The following is a 6,882-nucleotide window of genomic DNA, read 5'->3' on the forward strand; positions in this document are numbered from 1 at the left end:
GCAGCTAGGGTTAGGCCTCTACCATCCGGCAGTATAAAAGACTAATGGTGTGCAGCGTGAAGAAGCTCTTGGCACCTTGAAACTCTTGTTTTTACTTTAGTATTCAATTAAGTTCGCCGTGTGTGGCATCCGAAACAATTTACACTTTCGTGCTTTTCTCTTTTCCGTTGTGTTTCTACTTTTGAACAAGTTCGAAGGCTTGAAGCCTAGGTACTATTTATCTATTCCAGTATTTCTTTTCGTTCTATAATGTGTTTAATCCCTTTTGCATTTATGAATTGTGTTATGTGTGAGTAATTCCCTTGGTGAGGTTTTAGGGGTGGAAGTAATTGTTGTTAACATGTAAACATTCGTGAGGCACTTGTTCTTTCGGTTGAATCTCGTGGTTCCGGAAGGATCTGTTCGAAACCATGGGAAGTAGGGGCCTAACGAGTGATCTCCGTTCGGTAAAACGTTGTCCATGTTAAGCAAAGGCCAGGGTATACCAAGGTACAACAATCAGTATGCCCAAGACCGAGTAGCTGAGCAGCGTCAACAAAAGGCGTTGTAGATCCAGAGGGTGGGGAAAGGGTTGATGGGATACACTGCCCTTCCTTAGTCTTGGGCTTCTCTAGAGACTATCCATCAACTGTGACGAGGCATAAAGCCATGGTTATCAAACGAGGAAAGCAATCTCGGCGCCGTAGCATGTCTATGACTGGTCGGCTGACAAAGCCGGAAATAGTTGAGTCCAGGAGGCATGTGTCACTAAAAGCGTGGAGTTGGGGACCTCGGGAGAGAAGGTTGTTAAGGGTCATACTTGGTGAGTAACGGGTATGACTACTATCTACGGAGAAGTGAAGCACTGCCTTGTGACCGGGGATTGTGTGACCTTCGGACCAAGTGACCACAATGAGAATCAACCATCCTATATGTGAAGTATAACCCCTTGAAACGCCCCAATGTCTTTGGGCCACGCCTTGGGCTTGTATGGATCATAGACGGATCATCAGTGTGCCTATGACCGAAACGAATGTTAACAACAGTTATGACCTAACCGAATAACCTCACCCCTTTGTTATTATTGATCTTGTTTATTTCTTGTGCAGAGTATACAGATTGAGAATTGTGACACCTCAGTTTGTCGTAGGAGAACAAAGTGGTTCCTCACTCCCTGTGGGATTCGACCCTACACTTACCGCTAAGGCTAAGTTCTTATTGTGAGAAGTAGAAGCGTGTATTGTCTGTACTGGGCATACACAGGTATTTTGTCCGCACCGCACGACGGGTGTGTGTCAAAATTGGCACCGTTGCCGGGGAGTGACGCGCAGCAATTTTGTTCTCTCCTCATTCCATCTTCCGCTACTGGTGTATGCGTGGAACTCGTAGAACTGTAAGAGCATTGGTGTTTGACCCCGATATTGATCGTACAGAAAGACGACTGCGCACAGAAGCACGAATAGCGAGACGCGAAGCTATGGCAGAAGCCGAACAAGCAGATGCCGTACCGGAGCAGACCCTCAGACAGTTGGCATACCCAACTAACCTCAACTTGAGGCCGAACGGAATCACCTTACCCGCAAATCCGTTCGCACCTCGTCGGTATGACATGAAGCCCTCATTGCTTCAAATCTTACCGAAGTTCAATGGATATCAAGGAGATGACCCTCATACTCATCTCCAAGATTTTGAGATGACAATCATGCACCAATCAAATGATGAACAACAAGAGTATGTCAAGTTGATACTCTTCCCTTTTACCCTGGTGGACAATGCAAGAAGATGGCTGTATGACCTACCCGAGGGCAGTGTCACTACATGGGCACAACTGCAACAAGCCTTCTTGGAAGAATTCTTCCCAGCAGCACGAGTGGAGCGGATACGATGGGATATCCGCAGCATAAGGCAAGATGGGCTAGAATCCTTCTACGAATACTGGACGAGATTCAAGAGAATGTTAAGCAATTGCCCCCATCACCAAATCTCTCCGAAAGATCAGGTGGAGAGCATTGTAAAGGGCATGCGGAGGAACGATCGCAGTCTAGTCCTAGCAGCCTGTAATGGATCATTGATGAGCAAAACCCCGCTGGAAGTCTTCCAACTGTTGGGCACCATGGCAGAAGAATCACGCGATGAAGGGCATGAAAGGAATCTGGAGAAACCAAGGAAAGCTGAAGAGAAGGAAGGGATGTCTAATCTGGAGAAAACTATGGAGAAGAGCATGAACGAACTCAAGGAACTTCTTTCGGGCTTGACTATACCAAAGAAGATTCGCCAGTGTGGCCTTTGCGATGCCACTGGACACCAATCTGAAAATTGTCCAAATTTTGGTGAAGATATTGTTGATGTCAATGCCATTGGAGGACATGATGGGAATCCACGGAAGTACGATCCTTATGCAAATACTTACAATCCTGGATGGAGGGATCACCCCAACTTTCGGTGGAAGCAAGATGGTCAGCCCCAACAGCAGAACAATATGGGCGCACCAGTGCAACGTCCTCAGTATAATCAGAACCAGCATCAACAACAGTACCAGTTAGGACCACCTCAACACCACAACCAGAATCAGCAACAACCTCCTTACCAACCTCCACATCGGAGAGCACCTTGGGAAGAAGCAATTGAAAGCATGGCTAAGGAGAGCGAGAAGTTTCGCAATGAAATTCGTGCCGGCATGAACCAAACTAACCAGCAAATTAGTCATTTCACTAAGGCAGTGGCCAAACTAGAGGAGAACGCTGGTAAATTCCCAGCCATGGGAATCAACCCCAGAGAGCATGCCCAAGTGGTGCTAACTGAGTTTCCTAAGGGAGAGGAAAAGGAGGAAGAATTGTTAGCAGAAGCTGAATTGCTTCGAGGAGGCTGGAATAAGAACGAGAAGGGTCCAACTGATGAACAAGCTGGAGGTAGCAATCCAACCGAAGCACCCTACCCGGGACGCTTGAAACAGAAAGCTAGAGAGAATGAAGCAAGTGAAATGATGAAGATGTTTTAAAAGGTTGAGTTGAGCATACCTTTACTCGATGCTATCAGGTAAATCCCCAAATATGCCAAATTCTTGAAAGACCTTTGTTCAAGAAAAGTCAAAATGGAGGAAGAAGTCCGGTACGTGATGGGAGAAAGTGTTTCGGCAGTGATCCAACGGAAGCTACCCACTAAGCGAAAGGATCCAGGGATGTTTACCATTCCATGCAACATAGGAGGAACCAACATGGATAAGGCAATGATGGATCTTGGAGCCTCCATTAATGTGATGCCATTGGCTGTGTACAAGAGATTGAATATTGGCGAGATGAGGGACACCCGTGTGGTCATACAGTTAGCTGACAGGTCCAACGCTTACCCTGAAGGAGTAGTGGAAGACGTGCTGATCAAGGTTGGGGATTTGATTTTCCCAGCAGACTTCTATGTTCTAGATACCGGACCTGAAACTGGAGAGAATGCCATACTATTGGGAAGACCGTTCATGATGACCGCCGGAACCAAGATCGATATGAAAACCAGAATCTTGACATGTGAGTTCGACGGAGTTCAAGTGGAATTCAATATCTACGAGACCATGAAGAGGAAACAAGCAATGGAGACGGTGGATATGGTCGATGTATTTGAACCCTTGGTGCAAGAACAAGGAATTACTTTCGGTTCTAGGGATACCACAGAGAAGGTGATTCAATATGGTCTGACTGATCGGGATGCTGAACATATGGAGGACGATGAAATGAAGAAAGCTATCATGGAGCTCTACTCCCTCCGAGAAAGCACTTTAGAAGCCGAGGTGGAGGTAGACCAGAAGATCAAGGAATTAATCCAGGAAGTCTATCTAGCTGGGGGAGCAGAGGCAAGCAAATCGGAGTTATTGGCTCAGTATGGGCAGAACGAGAAGCTGTTACCTTCAATTCAGAAAGCACCCGTTTTGGAGCTCAAACAATTACCTAAGCATTTACAGTATGCTTATTTGGGACCAGAAGAGACGTTACCAGTTATCATCAGTTCTGATCTAACCATCGTGCAGCAAGACCGATTGGTCAGAGTATTACGAGAGAACAGGGAAGCCATCGGTTGGACCTTAGCTGATATAAAAGGCATCAGTCCTACGGAGTGCATGCATCACATTTACCTTGAGGAGGGAGCCAAACCCGTTCGAGATTCTCAAAGGAAGATGAACCCGGTCATGAAAGAGGTAGTGCTGAAAGAAATTCTCAAGCTGTTGGAGTTGGGAATCATCTATCCCATATCCGATAGCCAATGGGTGAGTCCAGTCTATGTCGTACCGAAGAAGTCAGGGATACAGGTTGTGGAGAATGATCAAGGCGAGCTTGTGCCCACCCGATTGCAAACTGGATGGAGAGTTTGCATTGATTACAGGAAGCTGAATGATGCAACCAGGAAGGACCACTTCCCACTGCCCTTTATCGACCAGATGTTGGAAAGATTGGCCGGTAATGCCTATTACTGTTTTCTAGACGGATATTCTGGATACATGCAAATTTTTGTGGCACATGAGGACCAGGAGAAAACCACTTTCACCTGCGTATTTGGGACATTTGCATACCGGAGAATGTCGTTCGGACTCTGCAACGCACCGGGAACTTTTCAACGGTGTATGATGAGCATCTTCTCCGACCTATTGGAGAATTGCATTGAAGTATTCATGGATGACTTCACCGTATATGGTAGCTCTTTCGACACATGTTTGAAGCATCTAGAGCTTATCTTGAAAAGATGTGTGGAGAAAAGCCTAGTCCTTAATTATGAAAAATGCCATTTTATGGTAAGGGAAGGAATAGTGCTTGGGCACGTGATTTCAGAAAGGGGTATTGAAGTGGACAAGGCGAAAGTCGATTCCATCGCCAAATTGCCCTACCCGACGACCGTAAAGCACATACGGGCATTCCTAGGCCATGCAGGCTTCTACCGGCGATTTATCAAAGATTTTGCCAAGATTGCCCAGCCCATGACCAGACTTCTTCAACAAGATGTGCCGTTTGAGTTTGACGATGATTGTAAGGAGGCATTCGCAATTTTAAGAAGCAAGTTGGTGTCGGCCCCCATTATTCAACCACCGGTGTGGGACATACCGTTCGAGATCATGTGCGATGCCAGCAACCACGCCGTTGGAGCAGTACTGGGACAGAAGAAAGGCAAAGAGAGTTGCGTGATTTATTACGCATCCAAAACACTGAATCCAGCACAGTGCAGCTATACCACTACTGAGAAAGAACTCCTGGCGGTGGTATTCGCCATGGAGAAGTTTCGTTCCTACCTTTTGGGAACAAAGGCGGTGGTCTACAAGGATCATGCCGCGTTGAAATACTTGATGGCCAAGAAGGAATCCAAACCTCAACTCATCAGGTGGATTCTACTACTACAAGAGTTCAATATAGAGATAAGGGACAAGAAAGGAGCTGCGAATCTCGTAGCAGATCATTTGAGCAGGTTGCAACTGGAAGAAGATGACGGTATGCCCATTACCGATACCTTTCCAGACGAGAGACTATATTCCATGAGCATCCTGGAGGAAGAAGAAGAACTGTATACTCTAACCAAGCAGGAACCCTGGTATGCGGATATAGCTAACTATCTGATTACCAAAGAGTTACCCTCAGGATTGACAAGATTCGAACAACGGAAATTACTCGTGCAAGCACGATATTATTACTGGGAGGATCCATATCTCTGGAAGACTGGAGCAGATCAAGTCATACGGAGATGCATACCTGAGGATGAGCATGCCCAAATTTTGGACATGTGTCATGGAACAGCAAATAGCGGACATTTTGGAGGAAAGCGCACGGCCCACAGAATCTTGGAGAGTGGATTCTACTGGCCCACCATATTTGCGGATGCAAGGAAATGGGTACAGAGCTGCCCGAAGTGCCAGATGACTGGAGGTATTACCGCAAAGGATGAAATGCCACAAGTTTCGATCATGCCGGTCGAAATTTTCGACGTATGGGGGATTGACTTTATGGGACCTTTCCCAAAGTCAAAGAACTACGAATACATTTTGGTGGCAGTGGATTACGTATCAAAGTGGGTTGAAGCCAAGGCAACCGCAAGCAATGATGCTCATACCGTGGCAGGATTCCTGAAGGAACAAGTGTTCGGGAGATATGGTATACCCAAAATTCTAATCAGTGACCAAGGGTCTCATTTCTGTAATGCCATTATCAGAGCACTAACCAAGAAGATGGGGGTGACACATAAGGTCACCACTGCATATCACCCCCAAGCAAATGGTCAGGCCGAGATTTCCAATAGGGAGATAAAGAGCATCCTGGAAAAGGTGGTGCACCCCAACCGTAAGGACTGGAGTGACCATTTGGGGGATGCGTTATGGGCATACAGAACTGCCTACAAGACACCCATTGGAATGTCTCCGTTCCGCCTGCTTTATGGGAAAAGATGTCACTTACCTGTGGAAGTTGAACATAAGGCGTACTGGGCAATAAAGCAAATCAATCTCAGTATGACCCTAGCTGGAGAAGCAAGAAAGTTGCAGCTGAGTGAGTTGGAAGAACTTCGGTTGGAGGCTTACGATAATGCAGTGCTCTATAAAGAGCGAACCAGAAGGATCCATGATGCCAAGATCAGGAAGAAGGAATTCTTGGTGGGACAAAAAGTCCTACTTTTCAACTCACGCTTCAAGATGATGGCTGGGAAGCTTCGTTCAAAGTGGTCAGGACCATTCGTGATCAAAGGAATCTTTTCAAATGGAAGCATTGAAGTATATGATCACAATGGAGTTGATACGTTCATGGTGAATGGGCATCGCCTAAAGCCCTATCATGAGCTTGCTGAAGTAGGAAAAGAGAAGGAGGAGTGCCACCTTCTCGACCCTGAATACGAATGAAGAGTGAAGGAAGGTCGAGCTCAAGACGAGAAACAAGAGCGCTTGCT

The sequence above is a fragment of the Salvia miltiorrhiza genome, chromosome 3 (assembly GCF_028751815.1).
Source record: "Salvia miltiorrhiza cultivar Shanhuang (shh) chromosome 3, IMPLAD_Smil_shh, whole genome shotgun sequence".
Taxonomy (NCBI): Eukaryota; Viridiplantae; Streptophyta; class Magnoliopsida; order Lamiales; family Lamiaceae; genus Salvia; species Salvia miltiorrhiza.